This window comes from Aedes albopictus, chromosome 3 (assembly GCF_035046485.1).
Source record: "Aedes albopictus strain Foshan chromosome 3, AalbF5, whole genome shotgun sequence".
Taxonomy (NCBI): domain Eukaryota; kingdom Metazoa; phylum Arthropoda; class Insecta; order Diptera; family Culicidae; genus Aedes; species Aedes albopictus.
The window spans coordinates 251,315,461-251,342,178 of record NC_085138.1 but is presented as its reverse complement, the minus strand read 5'-3'; the positions used below and the strand labels follow the sequence as shown (position 1 = coordinate 251,342,178).

Here is a 26,718-nt window from a genome sequence, read left to right as displayed (position 1 = left end):
GGTAGTAACCCAAGTGACACGCATGTCATATAAGAGTTACGGCAGTGCAAGTTTTAGTTTTATAGAAGTTAATTCGACGTAAGTCCAACACAATGCTAGAATAACGTTAAATTAACTTCTATACAACCAAAACTTGCGCTGTCGTAACTTTCATTTGACATGTGTGTTGCTTGGGAAAGGAAATGTCTATTATGAAACGGATTCTGGGCAACCGTGAATCAAACTCGCCACCCTGCTTTTGCTGATTGCACGTGCGCTTACCGCATCGACTATATGGGCTTAAAGACTTCTTCTTCTTCTTGGCGTAACGTCCTCACTGGGACAAAGCCTGCTTCTCAGCTTAGTGTTCAATGAGCACTTCCACAGTTTTTAACTGAGAGCTTCCTCTGCCAATGACCATTTTGCATGTGTATATAGTGTGGCAGGCACGAAGATACTCTATGCCCAAGGAAGTCAAGGAAATTTCCTTTACGAAAAGATCCTGGACCGACCGGGAATCGAACTCGTCACCCTCAGCATGGTCATGCTGAATACCCGTGCGTTTACCGCCTCGGCTATATAGGCTTAAAGACTATTCATTTTAATTTCCTCTAGAACAAAACAAATAATAAACGTAGCCTGTTTTTGTGATTACAAGTCAACCAATTTACTTCTTCTTTCTGGGATTCCTCCAGATTTAATTGTCAGGATTGCTCCAGATACTTTTTTAAAGATTTGCGTTGTAGATTTCCTGCTTGGCTTGCTTCAAAAACTGCTGTCGGAATTCTTCCAGGGATTTATCCATTAGAAACCCTTAAGGAATTCAAGGTGGTATTCCCCCAGAAATTCTTGCTGCGATTGCTTCGAGAATTATTGCTTGGTTCCTTGTAAGTATTTTTGCTCGTGTTTTTCGAAGAATTCCGCTGGAAGTTTTTAAATAACGATCGTGATCGTTAAATTCTTTCATGGATTTTTATAAAGACTCATTCAAAAATCTCGGTAATACAGATAGAAAAGAAACCGATTCATTCTGATGAGTCTCTTTAAGATTTTTCCAGGCATTCTTACTGTGATTTCTCCAAAACCTTTTCTTGAGATTCGTTTAGAAACTCCTGCTAGCATTCCTCCAAAGTTTTTGGTGGTATTCCTGCAGGACTTTTTCCAAAAAAAAAAAATCTATATGAACTCCTACAGCGATGTATTCATGGGTTTCTCCAAGGATTTCTCCAAGAATTCATACAACAATTGCTACGTGGATTTATCCAGGGATTTTTCTTACGATTCTTTTGAGACATCCTGCTGGGATTTATCCATACATACAGGGTATACTCAAAATAACTGGGACAGGTAAAATTTTCACTTTTCAAAAAAATTTCAACTAGCTGTAACTTTTCGAAAAGGGCATCAAATATTCTCAAATGTTTACTGTAAGTTCATCAACTAGTTGTGCATCAGTGGTTAAAATTTGGAAAAGATCGGGACATTCTACACGAAGTTATGATGATTCTAGAAAAAGGTATAATTATTCGATAGCCAACTTTGAGCTGTTATATCTCCGGATTCAATGAACCGAATGCAATGAAATTTTGAATATTTTTTGAAAAGTGCTTCTGCTGAGGTTTTTCCAGAAATTCTTGCTGGTATTCCTGTAGGACTTTATCCAGTAATTTCTTAAGGAACTCCTCTAGTGAAGTATTCAAAGAATTCAGTAAATATTTCTGCAATAATCCCTATAGGAATTGTTCTGAGCATTAGTCCATGAATAAATCTACGGAAGGCACAAATTTCCCAAATGGAGGAGAACGTGCCCCTGGATACAATCTAGTGATGAATAAATTTAGCGATTTTCTTAGAGATTTTTTCAAGAATCCCTCTTACGATTTTTTAAGGGATCCTTCTAGGAATTTCTTAAAATGTTCCTTTATCAATGCCTTCAGTTATTACTCATATAGGAATTCCTCTGGAAATTTCACTATGATTCCTCTGTTAGACTTTCCAATTGGGCAACCTCTATGGATTTCCCAGGGGTCCCTCTTGAGATTTTTCCAGGGTTTCATCTTGATATTCCTATAAGAAAATTTTTTGGTATTGTTTCTGAAATTCCTTTAGAAAATCTTGTTGGAAATTCTCCTGGAATTCTTGCTAAAATTTATCAATCCATTTCTGCTGTGATTTCTTCTAAAACTGTTCCAGATATTGACCCAGTACGTTTTTCAGGAATTCCTCCATGGATTTCTCAAGGAGATTTCTTCAAAGATTGCAATAAGGGTTCTTTCATTGTTTTTTTTTTTTTTATAAAATGCTTCAGGAAATCCTTTAGGGATGTCTCCAGGGATTTCTACGGAGATTGGAGTAAGGTTTCTATCAGAAATCACTTACGTGATTCCTTCGGGGATGTCTTGAGGGTTATACGTTCCGTAATTCCTCGGGTAATTTCTCCAGAAGTTCCCCCAAACATTTCTTCAAAGATTTTTCCAGAATTTTTTTTAGAGATAAGGCTCTGGAAATGAAAGTGAAAAGGAAGCGGAAACGAAGCCAATTTGGGCGGTATGAGTATCTAAACTGGGCAATCAGATGTTGGTTCATTTTCATTCGTTGACAGCTAAAGTTCGATGTTATGATTTGAGCTGCGCTAACCAGTGTCAACTGTCTTCTGTAGACCAAAATTGCTATAAGCTAGGAGAAGGCTGAGTCCTAGTAGGGATGTTATGGCAAAAAGAAAAAGAAATAAAAGATTTAATAGTTCTGCTGTAAAAAGCACTGATTGTTAACTTTACCAAATACCTTTTTTTCTGTGCCCTTAACACCTATCCAATTTTTTTACCTCAAAGAGTCACGGAGTATTGTAAACAACGTAAATCTCGAATAGTATAGTTTGCTATCCTCCTCTGTTCGGGGTGTGCTGGTCGAGCTATACCGATAGAAACACCCCCGTGCGATGCCAACGCCGCACTAGCGGAATCGCTATGAAACTACCACCATGGTGTCTCCACTAAGTGCTGCTGCTGTGACTACAATTTATGGATCGAAGCGCACACACACGCTAAGAAAATGTTACTCTAAAATGAGTAAGATTCACACAAAACTGAGCTAAACTGGAACAGCTCAAAAAATGAGTAAATTGCATTTCCATCGATAGCGCAGGCCCAAGTGTAAAAATCCAACCAATTTAGGCCGTATAATATTCTTCACATCAGCAAGAATATTATACGACTTAAACTGATGAGATTTTCGCACTTGGGCCAGCGCTATCGCTGGAAAAAAAAATTACTCATTTTTGAGTTGTCCCACTTTAGCTCCAAAATGAGTGAATTTTCTGACCGTGCAGCAAAGCGGAATGCTGCAAACAACAAACACTCGTCGTGCTTACGACAACACACGACGATGAATCAATCCTCGTCACACATTTAATGAATGAGCCGAACCAGTCAGCCAGCCAGCGCCAGCGGGTGGTACTTGTCTCGCGATGCAGCAATAAGCCGACCTGCCTGCGTTGCTGGTTGGTCTTTTGGTAGGTATAGTCGTCATCCAACCATTTTTGGATTACGCTCTTTTATGACCCATCCGAGTCCCATTAATCGATTATCGACTCTCACATTGGACCGTCATTAATTGATTTAACGATCGGTGGATCCGATCATTGCATTGTCGGTGCAGAAAAGTGAACATACAATTCGTGAGCCGTCGCTGCTGATCTGATGGACGACGCCGTGTCCTTTCTCAGGGACGTCCTTATTTGGACGACTGATAGGAACGTCCTCATTGCCAATCAATATGGGGGGATTGATGTGAAATGCGCCCAGCCCACCAATTCAGAATTTACTTGATAATGATCACGTTTAAGGACTAATGTTGTATTAATCGTTAGCTTATACAATTCAGTTATTGAAAGGTGGAGGACTGGACATTCATAAACAGGCTTTTCAGGAGGCACATCTCACCCCCGACCACCTCATATACATTCTTCACGAGTTTGACATACCGCATCCGCGCCTCGCTCGTTCAAGTCTTAACGAAGTGCTGAAGTCTTCGCATTTTCACCCGCCACCACGCACGGATCGAACACCATTCGACACTTATTACCGTGCGAGCGAGCAAGCACTGGCACTGCAGGCTTGGCGCATATTCTAATCGATTACAAACCGATCGCTGCTGCGTGTGCGATAGCACCGGCACGCCGCCGGTTTGTTGTTTTTATAAGCTTATGCAATTTGTACCTATTGATCGTAAAGTGGACACCTTGCACACCTGATTGAAGAAGTGAACCCGGGCGGTCTGCTCGTTCGGTATAGAGCGCATGTGCATACCTACATGGTAGCGGCTTAACATCAAACGATACCGGCGGACCGGACTGAGCCCGATCCGACTGTTGTTTGTTTATTTTGCATACGCGTCGTATGCAATTAAGCAATAAATGCGAGGAAATTCGAGCAAATCGATTGCACTGGGTGTACTGTGATACAGGTAAATGAATCCGCATCAGACCTGTAAAGAGGAATTTGCATCTCGGCCGAGTTTAATTAGAATGCGGTTCAGATGGCGTTTGAAGTTTTTTTTTTCGCAGTGGTGGATTTGTAAGATTTGTTAGTGAGGAATGGCAGGGTTGACACAGTTCGGATTGAATGCTGTGCGATATGCTCCTTAGTTCATAAACTCGCCTTAGTTGTTCTACGGAATCCATAGTAAGCACGGCTGCCAATCAGTCTGGTCAGCTTCTCGTGAAAGTCGTTTTCGGCCATGATTTTCCATACTGTCCATACTGTCGTATGACTCCTTGAAGTCGATGAATAGGTGATGCGTTTAGATCTGGATAACGACATTTCTGGAGGCATTTCCGTTGACGAGCGGCTGTTGATGGAGCCGGTTCGATAACTTCGCAAGAAATATGATCTGGGATATCTAGGCGGCTTTCAAAATGGTGACATCGAAGATCTCACATTTCAAACGGTCGTCTTTCTTGTAAATGAGACAGATTACCCCTTCCTTCCACTCCTCCGGTAGTTGTTCAGTTTCCCAATCCTGAATATCAATTGGTGTAAGCAGGTGGTCAACTTTTCTGGGCCTGTCTTGATGACTGCAGCTGCGATAACATCCTCAACAGCTGCTTAAGGACAGACTTGTTAGAATCCCAAAATGGTCGCCTCAATGGGCGATTTTGGCACCTACTCACGATTTCGGGCGCACAAATCTTTTCATAAACAAACCCAGCGCACCTAAGCTTTTTATTTCTAGCTCATTACAAGTGAGCAAGAACACAATAATAAAATGCACTGTTGTTTGAAGCTTATTTCTTGAGATTTGTGCATTTGAAGTTCTGAAGCACTGTTAAAACGGGATTTCAAGACGTTTGTCCTTAATTGGTTTTGAGTTTTCCAACTTTCCCTTTATGTTGGAGTTAGATCATTTCTGTACTATGCTGCACTAACGTATTCGTTTTCTTCGTTTTCTCCCATGCTTACGTCCTCCACACCATTCAGGTGCTCATCGAAGTACTGCTTTCATCTTTCAGTTATCTCACGCCCGTCTATCCTTATCATTGTACATTTCGGCCGTGGCACGAAGCCGTTGCGGGATGCGTTGAGCTCCTGGTGGAACTTCTGTGCTTCTTGAGAATGATAACAGCAGTTTCATTTTGTTTTTGCATTCTGCTTCTTTCAGGCGGCGTTTTTTTCTCACCCGAAAGAAGTTCCGATTCTGCTTGTAATGTTCCACGTTCTACCGGGTGCCTTGCTGCAGCATTAATGCCTGTTCTCCTCGTCGAACCATTCGTTCCATCAATTCCTTTCCACTTATAATAATAATACCCGATGGTACTCTGGGTACTGCGTTGTTGATGGCTGCTTTTACTGTACTCCAGCAATCCTCTAGAGGAGCCACATCCATTTGCAGCTTAACCAGCCGAGTGGAAGTTTTACTAATTCCAAAAGCTAGACTTTACAAATACTGACGTGAGTGAGAAATGGACAAATTGGAATGGAATTTGCGAATATTCACTCACGTCAGTATTTGTAAAGTCTAGCTTTCTAGATTCGTGCTTAAGAACTTTTCAGGATTTCTAAAATTCATTTAGGAATATTGGAAAAAAATCTTGAATGTTTGTGCTCTTTTGTAGCTGTTACATATTGCTTGGTTCCAAAATCATGAATTTGAAAATGTCACTCTTAAGACCTGAAAAAGCCAAATAAATTCGGGAAATTTTATTATGTCTAGCCTAGCTGAATTTTAGGCGAAGGTTCAACAGCACTTCACCGAATACTGTAAACAGATTTCTGAAAATCAAACATGCCTTTTGCGGAGAGAACCTACTTAAGGCAAAACTGGAAGCATTTCCTTATTTTTGGTCTTGAATTTTTATTAAATAACGGAGCAATATCTTCAAATTGTTTTTCATACACCTGTGGAGGAAGGATCAAGGTATCCCCTGATTTTTTTTCCTGGTGGAAGATATTTTCCATTTTTGCAAAAAAAAAAAAAATGTTTCGAAATTTTGTTTTGAAATGGTGTAAAGGAAGTACACAAGTATTTGGTAGGGAATCGCGCCACTTGGGCGGTGGCTTCTGTTTTCGTCTGTTTCCCGCTATAACTCAGTCAAATTTGAACCAATTGACACAATTTTTGGAATGTGGTGAGATAGGTATAGCATCTACCCGTGTACAACATTTCAAGTCAATTGGTTCAAAATTGACTGAGTTATAGTGGAAAACAGACGAATATAGAAGCCACCGCCCAAGTGGCGCGATACCCTAACTGATTTTGGAAATATTGCTCCATTATTTAATAAAAAATCAAAAACCAAAAAATGAGGAAATGCATCCAGTTTCGCCTTAGCTCCCTTGACTAAGGATTTTTTGTTTAGCTCTGCATATTAGTTTTACGTTTCACTTTTTCTTCTGGAAAAATGTTTTGCCAACGTTCGATAAAATTTGACCAGACTTTGGCACGACATTCGATAATTTTCCATTCTGGCAGATTGTTTCAAGGGTTTTTCGTGTTTTGTACCCCGCATTCCAGTCACAATTCATTCATTGGTGAGCTGAAATCGGTTTAAACATGACTGGAAACAAAAACGACTGAAAAGATTTGAGTAGACACGAAAATGACTGAAAAATGAAAGCCTTTGAAAGCCCCTAGACATCTCCTGGAAACCTATGGGACCCACTCAACCCCTTGAAACCCCCTGGAACGCCCTGAAATACTCCTGTGACTGCTTTAACCCTGTGAATTCCTCTGGAACACCCCTGGAACGTCCTTGAAACACCTTGAAAACCCCTGGAACCTTCCTGAAGCCCTCTGGTACACCCCTGGAACATCTCTGGAATGCCCCTAAAACCTCTAGTCATGCCAACAGCGTAGATTATGCCAGTGCACAGTGGTCCACGAACCATATTTACGAGGAAAGATGCATTCAACGCCTTAAAATGAGTTTTTAGGCAAATATGGTCTTCTACAAAGTTGTCCGTAATAATAAGGCCCTGTTTAAAATGTGCATGAAAATTAGGGTGGTCCATATTTTCAAAGAAATTGGTAACCAAGCTTTTTTATTTGCAAGAATAACTGTATGCATTTTTCGGGATAGTTGTAGATCTATCAATTTTGAGCAAGTTTGCTGAAGACACTTTTTATGTAGCTTTAAAATTTACCGATCTAGAGGTATTCTGGCGTTAACTTTTTCAGTTTCTATTTTTCATCAAAGTCGCCCAAGAAACACTTGTAGAGCATTTGAAGACGCGTCGTTTCGTGCGTTAAGATGGTCGTTATCTCTTTTGGTTCAAAAGTTACAGGCGTTTTTCTTAAAAAAAATCCTAGTTTTTTAAAAAGGGTTTATGATGGGTTGGGGCAAAAAAATATCTTTTGCCCGCATTCAAAAGAAGAAATGTTTTTATAAAATATATCAGAAAATTAGAGGGGTGTTAGTTTTGTAACTCAAGTGAAAAACACTTAAAAAGTTCCTATTTTTTTCTAGAAAATCATCAATATCTTTTGAACGGAATGACGTAGCAACATTCTCAGCGCACGAAAATGCGCATTTTTTAAAGCTCTAAAAGTGGTTCTTAGGCGACTTTGACGAGAAATTTGAAACAAAAACGATAAAGCAATAAAACGATTTGTTCTAGCGTCACCCTATGAAAACTATGGGAAAATGCTCCAAATTTGGTCAAAACAGTTTAAACGATTTATCTTTTTTGTTTCAAATTTCTCATCAAAGTTGTTTAAGAACCATTTTTAGAGCTTTACAAAACGCACATTTTAGTGCACTGAGAATGTGGCTACGTTATTCCGTTAATTATACGTTATTCTGTAAATTATACAGATTACTTCAGAAACAAAATCAACCATAAATTTAAAAAGACATAAACGAAGAGTTGAAACACAATTTTAGCATGAAACTCAACAACTTTGAAAGACACCATAAGAAATTTCCCAAATACTTCGGTTTACTTAATTGACTTTAAAAAAAATTGTTTTCTAATTAAAATTTGTTTGAAATCATCATTTTTTTTAGAAAATTTGCAGATAATAAGATAGATAATCCCACAAGTGGCACATACATCGAAATACATTCAGCTTTTAGTGCCTATTAAAAAATGTGAAATTGGTTCCCTAAAGGCATTCAATTAAACGTTCTATAATAAATAAATAAAAATCCCATAATTAATTACAAAAGCGCCAGTAAATAGCATGGAAAATGCAATTATATATCATCAATTTCAATAAAATATGCAGTTTTTTGAACCAAAAAGTAACAAATTATGTCAAAAATTGCAATTTACTCATTGAAATTTTTCGTTTTTTCTGTGAATTTTTAAATTTGTTATGGGAAATCGGATTCATTTATTTAAAATTCAAACATTGTATTTTAAGAAAAAATTACTTTTTTCTTGTAATTGTTGATTTATTTATTGCATTTCCGATGCTTTTTACGGTTCCTAAGTCAGTCTTATTTTTTTGGAATAATTATTTATGCACATTTTGATTCATTTATGGAATTTTTGTTGTTTATTATTGCTACGACCAACATTTCTTTTCTGGCAATATTTGTTTTTATTATGGAAAATATGATATTTTTATTTATTTATAATGAACTACAGTCGTTGACTGAAACGCAGTTTACGGTAATTGTACGAAAAATAATATATGCGAAGCATCAAACTGTTTTTCAATACTAAGTAGGGTAATTCGCCAATTGTTGAACACTACCCAAATGTTGAACAGTTTTTGAAAATGTTATTGTAAATTTAATTTAATTAATTTTCCATCAACGTAAACGTATGATTAAGGAGAACGTGCCTCTAGAGCCGACCTACTGATACCTGGAAACGTATGATGTAGATGCGTATACATGTGTGTCAAGATATTGTTCCAATAAAATTACAAAACTATGCATATTTTACGTCAAAAATATCGATTGAAAATTTTGTACCGCTGATGAAACGAAAACCGCACAATTCTTAAGATTAATTTTAAGAAATTGTTGTTACGAAATAAGCTTTGCTGGCAAATCGACCACAAATATCAAAGTCACACAATAGTTACAATAGCTGGAAAGATGTCCTTAACAGTTTAACATTGTTTAAAATTACATTTTCATTGTAATTTCATTTGAAAAAAAAAATATTTTTCTTATCACACTATCATTATGCAGCTAAGATCCAATTGTTGAACACTAGCATAATCTACGATGTTAGCATGACCGCCAGATTTTTTTTTCACATCACCTTTTTCAAGAGCGATCCACGGGTTTTCAAAGTATTTCAGGGTCGTTCCAGAGGTATTCTAGGGAGTTGACTCGGTCCCATGGGTTTCCAGGGGTATTTCAGGGGCTTTCGAAGGCGTTCTTTTCTTCTGTCATTTTCGCTTCTAGTCAAATCTTTTGAGCCATTTTTTGCATTTGGTTCTATTTAAAACGATTTTCAGTCCACTAGAGCTCTCTTCAAATGGGAAGCGATTCCTTGGGAACGTCCATAAATTGCGTCACGCTTTGAGGGGAGGGTGTTTGGTGAGAGGAATACAAAAAGTGTAACATAGGAGGAGGGGGGGGGTTAAAATGGACAATTATTGCGTGACGTATTTTATGAACGATCCCTCATTTGAATGAATTGTCACTCAAATGACTAACTGGGCGCAAAACACGATAAACCCGGAAAAAATTCCACCAGAGTGAAAAAATATTGGATGTCGGGTCAAAGTCGGATCAAATTTTATCAAATGTTGGACCACTGTTGGACCCACATCGGATAACTGTTGAGTCTATGTTGGGTTTGGTGTCCAAAATAAAAACAGGTGAATGATAGGTTTATGTCGGGTTATACGTCATCAATTACGAACAAATCTTCAACCGTTCAACAATTAGCGAGAACCGTCCAACATTAGGATGAGCAAGCTTAAGGAAGCGTTCAACATTTGGGTTACAGACTTCCCATACAAATGTTCTAGTTTCTCTTAGAAAATGGAATTTAAGGGAATACAAATCCAATGAGCAGTATAAGGAAAAGGTAGATCTAGAAGTTCACTGGATATTTTTCAACTATAGTGAAATTATGTACGGAAAAACAAACGAAAACAAAAATGCCGATACTAACCGTTCAACAATTCGCGAATTACCCTACGTATTCAGCCATTCCATAGAAAAACGATATAGTACAACTCAGATTGTTGTAAAACTTGGTGGGTTTGTAGTTAATCAAAAATAAATTAGACCCATATTTTTTAATTTGGCATTAAAGTGACCAATTTTCAGTTAGCGTGGTCCTGAAAATCAAGCGATTAGAAATTTTTAAAAAATCATAACTTTTAAACCGGTTAATCGATTTTAAACTTCTTTTTTTTTGTTTGAAAGCTATTGAATTCTAGATATGTGAATTGTCAAAGGATAAGCAATTAGGGCGGAATTAAAAGGTCCCAAGCAACACACATGTTATATAACAGTTACGGCAGCGCAAGTTCTGGTTGTATAGAAGTTTATTTTACCAATCAAAAAATATAGCATTAAAAATTACCAAACAATGAAAAAAAATGCATTTTTTTGATGGATCGTACTGTAGAATCAAAATTATTATACAATGGAAATTTCGTTTTTTAGCGATAACCCGAAAATTATTCTACTTGAATAGTTTTGGAACACGATTTCAACAGCTGATTTTTAAGGATTTTTTTTTCTTCCAGTTTTTAATCAAGTTTTTAACAGTCGTCCTGTTACATTGTTATATCTATTCTCTCTAAAATTTGATAAACTACAAACTTCATTAAAAAAAAATAAAGTTTTGCAATGCTATCCACCAGTCTACAAGAACATGTGAACGGAATGGTCTTAACTATCTCATGTAGAGTGGGCAGTTTCGTATTTTGTAAGTATTCATCACGGATTCATTAGAGCGGTTAAGATTTCTAAGCTTTAAGAATATTAACAGCTTGTAAGCTGCTATAAAAGAAAACTAAAAATGCTTTTTAGGTGTCATAGTTAATTATTTGCTGACGGTAATCAACACACTAAGAAAGCCAACACCTTAATTTCGCTAGTCAATTACGATGTCGAGTCATGTATAAACACTCCAATTTTGACAATTAAAAAAATGGACAACCATCTAATCAAGGCCAGGTTCCAAATACACAGACCGACTAACGAGCCAAATTATCGTCATCTTAATCCACAAGTCAAGCCAGAGCACCATCGGCGATGGCTCAGCTTCCCATCCTATCCACCCGTTGAAGTCTTTTGTCCAAATCCTTTCCCTTTCTCTTAGCTTAGCACCATTCCATTGCATTGTCGCGCTCGCATTTTTCCACGCCGTTTCGGCAATTGACCGCATTGCTCCCACGATGATTTTTGAGCACCTACCTAAATAAAATGCACCGACAAGAGACGGAGAAAGCTGACTACCATCGACTGAGGGTTCGGTCGTCGGGAATGTGGTCAAATTAGAGATTTTGATTGAAGTCTGAAAACACTAAAATTTACAAATGTTAGAGTATGACAACAAGTTTCAACCCGACAATGAGTAATGCATTCACACTCGGGCGTTAGCATGTTTTTTACTTTCGTTTCACGTTTTTCCAACACTGCACACATTATCAAATGGCAAAAATTTTCACGGTCGATGGCCGGTCAATTGAGTCGTACGTGTACGCGCCTGCCTCGTCGGTCGTCGTCCAACCGTTATTCGCTCCAAAATATTCTCTTCCATATGCTACCGCTGCTGCTACCATGGTGTTGTGAATGTGTCATACAAGGCACCACCAACAGCAGTCAGCGGACCGGACGAACAACGACGGGGGCATTTCCCATATGACACCGCAGCGCACCGCACCGGTTGCAATCACGGTAGCGAAAAGAATAATTCGAAAAAATAAACGGCTGGCCGTTTGGCTCCTACCTACTGTTGACTGTAGTGCTCTCTCTACCACCCCAATCGTTGACGGGCTTCCCCGGTCGTCCACCGGTCCACGGGGTATTGTTTTGGTTTTTTGTTTCTTTTGGCTCATTTTCTCGCTACCATCATGGAGCTACAAATTGGAAGGGGATCGTCCCTAGAGGTGCATCCAGGTGTCTCTGTTCCCGGAATTGTGCAACTTCGTGGAGTTATTCCTAGAGGATACCCTGTGCCAGAGTGCCGTACCGCAGAATGAATGTACTAAAATTTGATACCGCGCTCTGTCATGGCAGTTTGAAGCCAATTGTATAATAAATTAATGTGGAAAAATGGTCTTCGTTCTGGTGGGCAACCATGCGTGACCATGCTGCGACTCCAACGCTGACAAGCGATTCCAACCGAGTGCGATACGGTTCACTGCGAAGTGCTTTACATCCGAGGTATCGAGACCTGTGTACTAAAATTCCGTTTTCAAGATCAAAGCGAGTGGGTTGACCGTCAATACCGCTATCAACTCCCACTGCTGCATAGACGTATTTGCTCGTGGACACCTTGATCTTGTTCAGTTAGAGGAGTCCCACGCACACGGTTCCGCTCTAATTTATTTCCTTCCCGCCCGGAGGTGATATGTAAACTAGCACAGATCACGGATCACCATTGCCAAAACGCCCGCGCACAGTACACCACGGGAAGAATTCAGGCGTCGTCAACAACAGTGACGTAACGCTGCTGCCAGTCATTAGCACCGACCGACCGACCGACCCAAGGCGACCGAACCGTGTCCAAACCTTATATGGAAGACTTCGTCATCTCCACTTCATTCATCAACAGCAGCGCGCCTGACCGGCAGCCAGCCAGCCAGCCACATCTCTTTAAGATCTTCATCGCTCGAAACAGAGCCCCCCAGGTGACATTGCTGCTGCTCCTCCCGCTCTGCGTCTTCCATTCAGATTCAGTCGGTGTGGTGTTTTATGGAAGTTCGATCAAAGTCATAAAACCCTCGGCGGAAACTCTCGCTCTCACTCTCTGACTGAAGAATTGCTGTCACACCAAATTAGGCAGTTGCCTGAGAGAGAGAAAATCCCTCGGCAGCAGTGTCACCGTCAAGCTCAGCAGTACCACGGCCGTATTGAGGAACACCTCCGCACGATTCTGGTGGTTCTGGTGCTTCTGTTGTTGTTGTCGCATATCATTCCTACAGAAAGAGTACGTAGAGAGATGTGATGGATGCGTAGCTTTGTTTTTTGATGGAACTCTATTTGCGGCAACATCCTTAAATAAATGGATTTGTTCTTTTTAGGGGTCTCTAAAAGTCACATTTTAGTCTGGTAGACACGACTCCCCAGTAGCATCTCTTCTCTTCGGACGTGTACGAACATCGTACGAAAACTGAAGGCAATCAGTCGGACATTGTCCTGTTGATGGGCGACATCGCGCCCGAAACCGGTCGACGAAAGGTAAATTTTAATATCTTGACGATTGTAAGAACTATAAGTGTTATGTTTCGTCTCACGTCGCGCGTATTGTGAATGTCGTTACTGTTCTTACGTTGGCACAAATCACGAAAATTTGATAGACAAATGTCTCAAATGGAGAATAACATACCTCTTGAGTAGATGTTCTGATATCTCCAGAATGTGGAAGGCTTCGAGTGGGCTGCCTTATTATTGCAACATATGCCTAGTCAGTTGAACTGTAAAAGATCAGTTGGAAATCTTGCATAAATTTCAACTCTACTAAACTAAAAGTTTTTTTTCAAATAAAAGTAGCAAGATTTAAATATTATCGGTTTTGCGAGGTCCTCGGTTGTTTTCAGATTTGCTTTCATAATTTTAATTAACAACATGAAACGAGCTAGCTCACCACTTTAAGCTATATGTTTACCATACACATCCGATGCCGTCAAAAAGCGACACATTTAGTACCGCAAAACACACCACTAACGAACATGTAAAATGAAATTAAAGGACATAATTTTGGAGATTATATATCCGACGAATGCCACGGTCGCCATGTTGCTGATTGAGTCATCTTGTCCCTGTATGTGTATAAACGAACTCTTCAATAAAACATCAATTATCTTATTGTCTGGAAGCTCTGCGTCTATAAACTTGAATTTGATTTTTTACAATGGAAAAAAATCAGCACTTTCCAAAAAAAAAAAACACTACAAAAAATTATTGAAACTAGAAAAAATCTTGAAAAAAAGTGGCGTGTTCTATAGTTTTTAAAAGTTTTTGAAATAATGATGTTCATGAAAAAAGTTTAGAGTTAACCATAAGTATTATAATAGTAGGGGGATTCACTTAACGGCGTAAACTGATTAAACTGATAAAACGTCGTGACCACCAAGGCAATCTTTGATTATTTCATTCGCAAAATCATGAAACATTTCAAATAAGCTGAAAATCATGGCTTACGCAGCAATTTAATCTGTTTAGTGAGTACCCCTAGTATGAAACGAACTCACCACATTAGGTTATACCCAGGCCTGTTTGCAACACACATTCGATGTCATTAAAACGCGCAGACTCAAATGCCGAAAAGAACTCAACTAACGAAAATCGAAATATATGAAAAACATACTTTGAAAATGATAAAATCTAGGAATGTCACGGTCGCCATGTACAAATTGAGTCATCTTTTGTGCATGTGTATGTATAAGCAAACAACTTTTCAAAATCACATACATTATTTTATTGTCTGAAAGCTTTGCCGCTATAAACCCTAATTTGATGTCTTAAATTGGCAAAACACTGCAAAAAAAAATAAAGATGAAACTACAACATCTTCGTCGATCAAACTGAACTTACAAAATGTTAGAATGATCTTGAGGGAAAGCTGTATATTTGAAGTCACGTCCTTGAAATTCTACTTGCAATTTACGGGTACAAATCTTGGATATAAAACATCTGTTTAAGACTTTTATTAAAATTCTAAAATTTAAACTCGCATTTTGCGACATTAGAAAATTGTAAATGTTACTAGGAAATTAATCAGCAAATTCAGCAGACACACCAAGTTTTTGTCAAAAATAACCATAGAATCATAACCATAAAGGAAGAACAGCGCAAAAGTTAGGACAGTGAAAAAATCTAGTAAAATCCTGTCGATAAAGTAGATCTTGTACGTTCAAATGGATCCTGATTCATGAGCAACGCCATGTCCCTCGCTAGTCCCTAACATTTCGGACTCTGAACGTGGCCTTCGGTGTAGCGATTTACAAATATAAATCTCTATAGAAGTCCAAGCCTAAAGGCCGAAATGTGGGCGACTAAATGTAGCGTTTTGAAATTTGGTTAGGCAGAAAAGTCGTCCATCTGTTAAAAGTTCTTTTTTATGCAAACCCTGAATAGCCTGTTCGAATTTTTTTCGCGAATTTAGAACATTTTCTATAGTTTTGGTAATTGATTTCATTGATGCTTATACACCAATTGTCAGAAACGATAGCAAAAGATAAACTATCATTTTTTTTTCGTGCTCAGATGTTCTATTTTCACCAACACGGTAACCAAAATTGAAAGTGTGTAGTTATGTTAAAAATGCATCAAAAGTTTAGTTTAGATATCGAATTAAGATTCAAGATCTGTGGTGTACAGGGGGTGGCCAAATGTTTGGGATAGGCAACTTATTTATTTCCTCTCACAAAAATATTCAACATGCCTAAACTTTTCATAGAGTAGTTCTTAAATTTTGACTGTTTGTCAACCTATTATGTGCATAACTGGTACAAATTTAATTTAGATTGGTTAATCTTTCGCGAAGTTAAAACCGTTCTGGTAAAACACTATTTTTTTTTTTGACAAGTTATTTTACGGTCATATCTTGAAAACCAATGAATCAAATTGAATGAAATTTTAAACGTTTATCAACAATATATTAATGCTTCAAAAGTATTTTTTTTTAATAAGCACTTTTAGAACGTTGAAAAAAGTTATCATAAATTAACACTTTTTGGATTTTTCTCAAAAAAAAAAGCATTGTTTTACATCAGTGTCATTAAATTTTATTCTTGATATCCAAAGATTTTCTACTTCTGCTCTCAAGATATCTTGAATAAAATATAATAGAACCTATGTGGATTAATTAAAGAACACATTTAGTAATTTTTATGTGGCATTGTAAATTTGACTTTTTTTCCTCTTTATGGGTGAAAATGTTAAACCGGTATAACTTTATACGTCGTGAGAAAGTATGACATTTTATAATAGCGTATCAAGTATCAATACGTTGTCGATAAACGTAAAAATTTCATTCAATTTGGTTCACTGGTTTCCAAGATATGACAGTTCAAAAATAAGTTGTCTAAAAAATAGTGTTTAACCGACAAACGAAGAACAGTACGAGACAAAAAGAACAGTGAATTTTAAACATATCAATACTTCATAGAGTTACTTAAAAAGTTGTGCACAACGATTACTACAGCTGTAAACTGAAGAGCGTTTTTTCAATCAAAATTTAAGGCACAAAACAGCTGAAACTCTAAATTTGAACCAAAAGTTTAGTTTCTTCACTTGTTTTTTTTTGTGTGAATGGCAAAACTGAAATGCATTAGATGTATTTTTATTAATCAGAAGCACGGAGTTTCTGAGGTGTGTTCATTAGAACTAAAAGAAGAAATTCTTCTGGTATGACGTTAAAACGCCATTATTTCTATTATTATTCTTTTACTATAGAGATTTTCAGCCCAAGCTAGTAAGTCTCTTCAAAGTTAATTCAATAATATTTACGAAAGTATTTATTATGCTGTGATAGTGCCAACCACAAAACAGTCGGGTCAAGTACAAGACACTGAAGACGGTCTTACAGTTGAGGTCGAAATACGCATCTGTCAAAAAAGGCAAATTCTTAGTGGAATTAAAATAAACAGTACTTAAACCGATTTTCTTTTTACTCATAAAACATATTAATATGAAACGAGCTCACCAGATTACTAGATTACTCCTTAATCTTTTTCTCCTGTACATAAGATGGCAAGAGTATAGGCAGGCTGAAAAGCCGCAACCTGCAACTAAAAAAGTTGAGAAAAGAATCACAGAACATAAAAGTAAAAAAAAAAATATTTTAATAACACGGTCGCCATGTAGTGAGAGAAAATACACTAATGTGTGAAAACTTTTTCGTGTGTGAATCTCAGTTTGCTGCCTTTAACCTGGAATATTATCCCCGAGTTTCAGACCAGCTTTGTAAAAACCTAATAAATGGAAGTGAAAATTGCAAATTATCAGCTTTACCAAAATTTTCAAAAATGTTGCTGTAGCTTGTTTTACATTTAACCCTTCAGCGCGCGCTGTTGTAAAAAGTACAACACTACCAAAAAACCTCGCTTTTCGTATACAGTGCGAGCGCGGTGCAGTTTCGGTTGCTTGATGGCGCGCGTCCTGGAAGGTTAAGGCTGCATCTTAGTAATGATTTAGTCCCAATAAAGCTTGGAATCGTTTGCTTCTAATCTTGAAATTTAGTCCTAGAAACCATATCTTGCAACAGAAATTTTCGGCATTAAAACGGTTGTTTCAGAATTCTAGTGGAAAACCTTAGTAATGTTTTGGGATTTTTTATGCTTTCAGAATATCGAGAATTTCACTAATAGTATTCCGGATTAAGGATTGTGGGGCCCGGGGCCCGAGCAGTTGTGGAGGCCCCTCGGAGTTACAAATGCTATGAGCAATACCGTTTTTATTTGTTTTTGAGGAGTACTTGAACCAGGCTTGGAAAGCGTCAGCGTCAACACGGGTCGTCACGCGAATTTTACAGAAGTGCCTCTCTCAATGTCATCGAATCGGGAGACGATGACCAAGAGAGACTAACAATATTCGCTCATTTCTCGGTCATGACGGAGCGTGACATGGTTGTAAACAAGGCCATTACTAGCACATTGATGAATTTTGTTATTGTTTATATCCTTCAAAGCATGAATATATGTCCTCTCTATCTGTTAAATACAACGGCTAGCCCAAATTTGCTTGGATCAGGTGAATAATTTAATTTCAAAATAATATAAAAGTTTCCGTCATGACGCTTGATCATTGCAAAATGACATGATGAAGTGCGTGAACGCTCGTTTTACCTTGTGACGATGAAAGAGCCTACTTGTTCATCGCCATGGGAAGCTCACGACCAATAACAGCGCTGACTTGAACCAAAATTGGTTTTTGTGGGGGCCCGGGGCCCTGGCCCCCGCGGCCCCTCCTTAGATCCGGCTCTGAGTATTGAGATTGTAGCTGGATGAAGAGGATGAATAATGTGGTAAAATCCAAATTATATGGAACACGATGGACTGTGTAATAGGTATCTAGACGGGGGTATATAACCTACACAACAGTGCAGTAGATTCCTTCTGGAATTTCTCCAGAAATGCATGTGTGTTTTTGTGTTTTTTGAGGAATTTTTTGTGGGATTCTTCCAGGAATTTCTTCTGGGATTCTTTCAGGAATTCCTTCTGCAAATCCTCGAACAATTTCTTCTGGGATTCCTCCAAGAATTCCTTCAGCGACTCCTGCAGGAAATCCTTCTGGAATTCCTCTAAGAGTTTATTCTAGTATTCCTTCAGTATTACAGTGTTCCATTATTCTGGGATTTTACCGAAAATCTTTCTGGAATTTCTCCAGGAATTCCTCCAGTAATTCCTTCAGGGAGTCCTCCAGGAATTCCTTCCAGAATGCCTCTAAGATTCCTCAAGGAATTCATTTTGGGATTCTGGCATTTCTTCAGGAATTTATTCCGAGATTCCTCCAAGAAGTTTTTCTGGAATACCTTCAGGAATTTCTTCCGAGATTCTTCCAGAAACTCCTTTTAGAATACTTTCAGAATCTACGGGAACTCCCTCAAGCTTTTCTACCGCAAGTTCCTTCAGTAATTTCACCGAGAAACTTACCATGAAAACCATGAGATATTCTTCCTATAAATTCTTAAAGAATTGTTTAAGAATATCCAATGAAATTTCTTTCGAATGTTTTTCGGGAAGATTTTTTTCAAGAATTTATTCAGTTGATTCGAAGAAACTTCTTGATAAACTCCTCCAAAGAATGAGTGGAGGTTACAAAGAAAAATCTTAGAGAATTTTCGGGAGGAATTTCCGAATGAACTCCTAAAAGAATTTCCGGTTCGCCACTGAAAAACTCGCCGTAAGAACTCCTAAAAAATCTTGAGCATATTGTACCGGAACTTCTTGGATGTTCTCCAGGGAAACTCTTAAAAGAATTCCTAGCCAAACATCTGAAATTCGTGCTAGAGATCTTGAAAAAGCTTTCGTAGAAAGTCCTAGAGAATTTTCAAACAGAACTCCTCACAGAAAAAAATATTCATGTAAAATTCAGCGAAAAATCATGCACATAAAGGGAATGCTAGAGTTAGTGCGTATTTACATGAGATATCATGTAAAATTACGTTACGATCGTGTAAATTTCCGCTAATAGTCGCGTAACTGGTTGGTGTCCATGATGATTTACGCGATGATTGGCGGAAATTTACACGTTGGTAATGTAATTTTACATTATATCTCATGTAAAAGTGCACTAATTCTAGCATTCCCTTTATGTGCATGACTTCTCGCTGAATTTTAATTACATACTTTTTTCTGTGCTGAGATGCCCTAATTCGCTAAGCAATCACTAGGAACAATACCCAAAGGAGCTTCTGAAAGTTATCACGGACAATTTCCGGAAGAACTCCAGAAGAAGTATTAGAAGAAAAACTTACAAACAAATTCTCATAAGATTTTTCCAGAGGATTCAGGGGAGCTTCGTGAAAAATTCCAACGCCTAGTGGAATTCCCGGTGAAAATCTTGGAACAGTTCCCACAGGAACACAGAAGAATTCCCAGTGGAAATTCCGGGAAGAATCCCACAAGAAATGGGGTAAACCAGAACAAGAAGTGGTAGAATGTAGGCTTCCCCACCAGAACGCGGTTACTGGAAAAGAAGACGGTAAATTAGAACTGGTAGTGAGTGAGAACTTAGACAACGAGGCGGGAACAATGACAACAAAATTGGATGGTAAAGTAGATTCTGCATGATAAGATACAATCTGGAGAATCTACATGAACCAGCATGGTAAAGTAGAACCAGGGTCATCAGACAGAATTGGTAAAGGACTTATACGATAAGGTAGAACATAGACGAAGAGGTAGAGCCTGGACAACTAAGGAAAACCTGTAAGATGAGGTAAAATCTAGGCAATAAAATAGAAGGGTAACAGTGAGGTGGATTCTAGGTGTTGTAGTAAATCCTTGAACAAGTATTTCAATATATGGAGAACATTCTTCTGGAGCCAGTATTCTAATTCCGATGCGGGAGCAAAAATTTGAACAATTATCGAGGTAGTTTCTGAAGTATAAAACAAAACCGTAGACAGTGAAGTTGATTCTAGATAATGAGATGATGTCTGGGCAATAAACCTGAATGAGAAGGTCGATAAATCTAGACGAAAAGGTAGAACCTCGATGGATAGGCGAAGAAGGCATAGGTTCGACGCAATGGAGTCTGGAGAACGATGACCTGGTAATACGAGTTGATTGTCTAGTTGAATGGATCTACTAAAATATGTTTTGGTATGAATCAATTCTTTCGTAGCCTTGCTGTTTTTATTTCATCATGACATTCGAATTAGGGATATGTTGTTAAACCAATAAACAATTGCTGCAAATTCAGTATCATCCGTTTTTATCATTGTTTTCTGATTATTGAAAGGAATTCTCTTATTTTCTGGAAAAATTCTCATAGGATCGCGGTGATAATCATGAACGAAGCACAAGGGAACATATATTATATTCAGACCCTGGGAATAATTTTTATATTTTTTTTTCTACGGGAATTTGAGAAACCAAAACATTTGAATTAGAATATTCTTTTCTTCAAAGGTTTCAACAATGAAACATATCAAAGAAGAAACGAGCTCATCACTCGACCACTTTTTACTCTCATGTCAATGTTTTCACACAAACAATAGCATGAAAAACGGCATGTTCTTACAAATAACACAACTAAGAAAATTCCTTCTGTTTGATGTTTGATATATAAACAAATATCTTTTATTGGTGTACAGTCGAAAAGTGTCACGGTCGCCATGTAGGGATTGAAACGTTTTGTTTGTAGCTTTTTGTAAACACACGCATCGTCTATCTGGGCAGAACTCCCAAAAGCTATTTTTTGTACCTAAATAGACAAAACATTCTCAGTTTGAGCAAAAAAGATTTTACAGTTCCGCTTTAATTTTGAGAATTTAGATCTTGCAGACATTTGAAGCTGCAGCCACATGTAACCTAGTTATTTCCGACATATACCATTTTCAAAATTGTAGTGAGTGAGAAGTCTATAACTATGATTGGTATTTTGTAACTAATTTAGAAACTCGTGAATTTCACTAGAAACTAGAAGTCGTCGTTGATATCATTGTTATCATTGAAATTTTGAAAGCAGTTTTCTCTTTCAAAACTAAAATGTTGGCATTGTAAATACATTCTCTGTATTCCATTTTGCATCCATAACACAATAAACGCGTTTTCATTACGAATATTTTAGCATTGATGCAGTTTCATGCTTAGTTGAAAAAAAAAACGAGTGTAGCAACGATTGCGTTGTTGACAAACACATATGCTCGAGGCATGACACGCGAGTTTGCCATTTCAATTTTGTTGAAAGTAGCAAAAAATGCAAGTTCTGTAGCTTTGTGAATCTACTTGAAAAAGTATTGAAATCAAAGTACGATTTTATGGAGTTTGCATATCTCAGACAGCCAAATATCCCATAAAAATATTGTTCGACTTATTTGGCTTTCCCTGTATGTTTTGGCATAATTTTCAAATTATGTTGCATCAAATTGGATCATAAATTGCCAAATTACTTCCTCAAAGAACAACGGATCTCCACTGATTATCACACTTCAGGTCAGCTATTAGCTTATCAGTACCATCCTACTTTTTCCTCCACGAAAGCCCGAAAATTGGATCTTGCACCCTATGACGCTCGTGCGGCGAACCCATTTGTTCTGCGTTTCCCTGCTGCCTGCCACTGAGAACGAGGTGCCGTATGGCGTATGGCACCGTGCAAAAACCAAACGCAGAACCGGGAGATACTCAACCGGTCCACTGGCTGGCTGGTCGCGCGCGTGCGACTCCGTTCTCTCGTGTCGTGTCTCTGCAGAACTGCGCGATGACGTGACGGACGGACGGACGGAGAGCGCGAGAGAGCCTGTGCTGTGCTGCGGTAACCTCGCGTTGTTGTACGCCCGCGAGTCCCCTCGAGGCTCGAGACTCGAGACTCGAGAGTCGAGCGAGGTACGCAACACCACCTATAGTGAAATTGCTGCCCGTTCGTCACTTTCAGTTTACCTCAAACAAACGTGACGAACGGTTGTCATTGCGCGGCGACGATACGAGACGAATTCTGAAGTATTTTGAACCGACGACGACGACGACCACAGCTGGGTACATATAGCTCTTCTAGTTCTAGTGCTAGTTCCCGAATGGACATTTTTTAGTACAACGAAAGCGGAATCGGATTTCACAGGTGTCACGCGCGGTGCGACGTGCGGGAAGTTGTCGTTCGTTGTAATCGATTTTGGGGGAAGCAAGCTGTAAAAGGTGCAATCGATGCTCGTCGGTCAGTGCTATTGCTGTAGTGTCCAACGACGCCAATCAGTGATAAAGGGCTTGATGCAAGGGATTGACCTTGACACATTTCGTGGCCGTTGCGTTGCGTTGGGAGGAAAATAGTGCAGTGTAGTGAAGTGCATTCTTTGGGGAGCTGTTCACATTCCTTCGCGGGGCGGTGTACTAAAAGCGAATTTATCAGTGTCGCGCCTGGATTTTGGGTGCTTTAGATATATGTACACAGTGATCCCGGGGGCTTTTGGGGGGAACCGTGACATCTACGTGACAAAGATAACGACCAACACAACGACGATGACAGACGACTTACACACCATCTATAATTAGAACATTCCACAACAGTCAGTGCCAGAGCTTCGATCGATCATTGTTGTCGTTTGTCGTCGTCGAACGATTCGACGCTATCGAAAATGGAATGTCCGGCCGTGTAGCACTCTCCTACGCATCCTCCTTCACCGAGTTGTTCAAGATCAACTCCGCCTACACCTCGCCCGGATACGACGGAAGAGGAGGAGGAGGAGTTCGGAACAAGACCGAATGAACGCCTCAAAGGCGTTCAACAACGCGCAACTAATTGAATTAAGTTAGTTCTTCTGGAATGAAAAAAATCCCTTTTTGGGGTACACGGGCCCCGTTCGGAATTCCTTTCCCGTCATTAGGCGAGTTCCAGCTGATAGGCGGCATTGTTGTAGTCGTCGTCGTCGTAGTCGTAGGGGGATCCGTCAAGTAGTTCCGGTCGTGTCAAGCTCCAGGTTTGGCAACGATCGACCGGATCCGTTGGCGGTGGCGGATATGGTGACGACGATGCACAATGGGTTAATTTTTTGGAATAAGTGGTCAATAATGTCGTGGTACAAAAAACGAGTTGGTAATTTTGATAATGCTATGTAGTAAACATCAACCTTTACTGATCCAAAAAGAAAATTCGACTAGAAAATTGTATCAAATTTGTAACACATTGTGTTATGTTACTATAAAAAGTTTCAATAACTTATTATGTTGAAAACTACATGCAGGATGATGTTAAAATAGCTAAAATTGTAACAAAAAGTAATAATAAATACTGTGTTATAAACAGATCAAAATAACTACAAAATGGCGTCAAAATAACTAGTTTCTATCATAATTTGATACAACTTTTTAACAATACTATCTGAGTGCCAAGTAATTAAAACTTTATTATATTATAATGACTTTTACACAGCTTTTATAACATAATGTGACAGAGCTGCGTTCTAATTTTTATGTATACAAAATATTTCAAACAGAACTATAACACAATGAGTTATGAATACCAGCACCAGGGTTAGTTAGAACTATGATATATTTTTGTTAAAAACCTCCAGTTGCGAAACGTTTTTATTTGGTATTTCTTTGTGGCTTTTCAGAAAAAGAGCCAATAGCTCACTAGGGGAGTTCTTTAAGAACTCTCTCAGCTTATATATAAAATCCTGAGGGGGCTTTTTAGAAGATTTCATAGAACAGTATTGCTAATGTTCTTACGAATTTTCTAGAGAATTCCCTGGTTAATTAGTAGGTGAATTTCTGGAAGACAACAACAAAACTGGCTGAATTTTCCCTTCGATTTGGGTAATTATTTATGAAACTTATTTAATTCGGAAATTTCACAATTTCAGTAATAAATTCCTGGAAGAATAACTAAAGAATTTCCTCAGGAATTTATTACTAGAATTTATCAAAATATCATTTTCTAATATGGTTTCAGAAATACCTCTCTAAACTTCTATTTTATTTTCCAAACATATTCCTAAAAATCTCAAAAATAAAATGCATTTTCTCGAGATGAGCTACATATTTCACAAATCCTTCCTAAAGTTTTACCTAAAATTTCACTTAGAAAAGGTTTCACTAAATAATTCCAAAACGCTCTTCAACATTACGTTCGTTTTCAAATGCCTTCAAAATGCTGGATAAGTCTGGTAGTTTTCCAAAGTTTGTTGATCAGAGTTTTTTTTTGGAAAAAAGGATTGGCCAAACATTTGAATAGAGTATGTTGGATTTAGTTTAGAAAATTATTCAAAGTTTTATAGCTTTTTTTAGGTATTTGTTAGCTACTTTTTTGCTAAGGTAGCAAACTCTCCAGATATTATGTAGGAGATTTCCTCTTGAATTCTGTCAGAAGATTCTTCAGGAGAATTTCAAGAACCTCTAGAGAAAGTCATAGTTTCCACAGAAACAATTATTAGCTTTTTTTAAGTACCACTTCAAGTATTTCTCAATGTATTTCTCTAGTTTTTTTATAGAATTCCATGAATTTCTGGAATTTCTAATTCCAGAATATTTCTCTGATATCTTTTTTCAAAAATTTTCAATGGAAATTTGCTCCAGTAATAACTGTGAACATTCCTCTCTGATTTCTGCCAGAATTGTTCTATGTATTCTGCCTACGATTTCTGCAACCATTTCTTCCGAAAGCTTCTCTAGTACTTTCCAGAAAGTTTTCAGTTTTCTTCTTTTTACCATAAATAGCAAAATTGTTAAATTTTTGTTTTGATGATTTTCCTAGAAACGTATTCAAGAGTTGCCATATTTAGCAATTCAAGTAATTTAAAGGTGTTTTTCAATAAAATCCCAAGGGCCTTACTGATAGTTCCTACAATGATACACTCTAATAAATATCTCAGCAGTTCATCCGTAAATATCTTAGGGGAAATCCGCAGTCAGATCTTGTCCATAGATTTCCTCAATATGTTCTTGATGAATTCCGTTTTAGAGTTCTCCACTAAATGTTTCAGGAATTTTGGTCAACTTCTGCGAAAGTTTTCATCAACAAATGTTCTCTAGGAAATTCTTCAGAAATTCTGGGGTGCCTCGGGCTGAAAATCTCTCTAATAAAGATATGTAACCTAACCTAAATTCTGGGGTTTATTTAGCAATTTATCTATAAGCTTTTCTAAAAAATTGAACAAATTTTCCAACAATATATTGGCATACAATAAATTTCCCCATAAGTTCTCAGAAATTTCTTCCGAAATCCACGAGTTTTTGAAAAACCTCTACCAAGAAAGTTTTAGTGCATTATTTTTGAATATACTGCAGAAATTTCTGTTAAGCTCTGCCAGCGATTCATCCTGCATTTTTCTTCAAGAATTGTATTATATATTTCCTTTTTTCAGGAATTCTTCCATAAATTTTACGATTTTGACACTGCCGCATTCTCACTATTTGAATTATTCTCTGAACAAGACTCAGATCTAAGTTAAAACTTTGGGAAACATTTAAAACCTTCGTTTCAATTTCCGAAGTTTGCGGCGCCTTATTGTGAATCAAAGTCTCTTTTTCCATAATCTATGAAATTCTCCAAAAGTTCCACGTTCCAGGTCTAAGTGTCCACGTATTTTTGCAAGAACTTTTTACTCAGAAGCAACTTTCTTCGGGAGCAACAAAATTCAAACCATTGCTGAAGGAATTTTTATCTGAATTTCAAAATTTGTAATAATTTCGAAATATATTAATTTTTAGAAAATAATGTGTTTCGCCATTCTTACACATTTTCAAATTTATCAGAAAATCTCTTCTACAATGTCTGTCTCTTAGATTTTCAGGAATTTTGTTGTATGTTGTTTCCGTGCTTCATTCGGAAAGTTTTAATGGGAATTCTCTCTAAAATTTGTCTTATGCTTCAAGCATTTTCCCATTTCCTAAAATTTCTGCAGGAGTTCACTCAAAATTTTATTTTGTCACTCTTCCTGAAATTTCTCCTGAACTTTCCCGTAAATTTGCATAACGAGCCCTCTAGGAATC

The 26,718-nt window shown here is 37.8% G+C and overlaps 1 protein-coding gene across 49 annotated transcripts in view; it reads left to right on the top strand.

The window, feature by feature from the left end:
* LOC109422269 (dystonin) overlaps nucleotides 1–26,718 on the top strand; it is a 707,557-nt gene that overhangs the window by 462,757 nt on the left and 218,082 nt on the right. For 3 of the 49 annotated variants that reach the window (XM_062860168.1, XM_062860167.1, XM_062860164.1), the window contains exon 1: nucleotides 22,461–22,770. The exons of 40 other annotated variants lie outside the window; for them this stretch is intronic. The gene's annotated coding sequence lies outside the window, so the exon portion shown is untranslated. Of the gene's footprint in view, nucleotides 1–22,441; nucleotides 22,771–26,718 lie in introns of those variants that run through there. 6 more of the 49 variants (XM_062860174.1, XM_062860170.1, XM_062860150.1 and 3 more) reach the window with 5 other exon arrangements.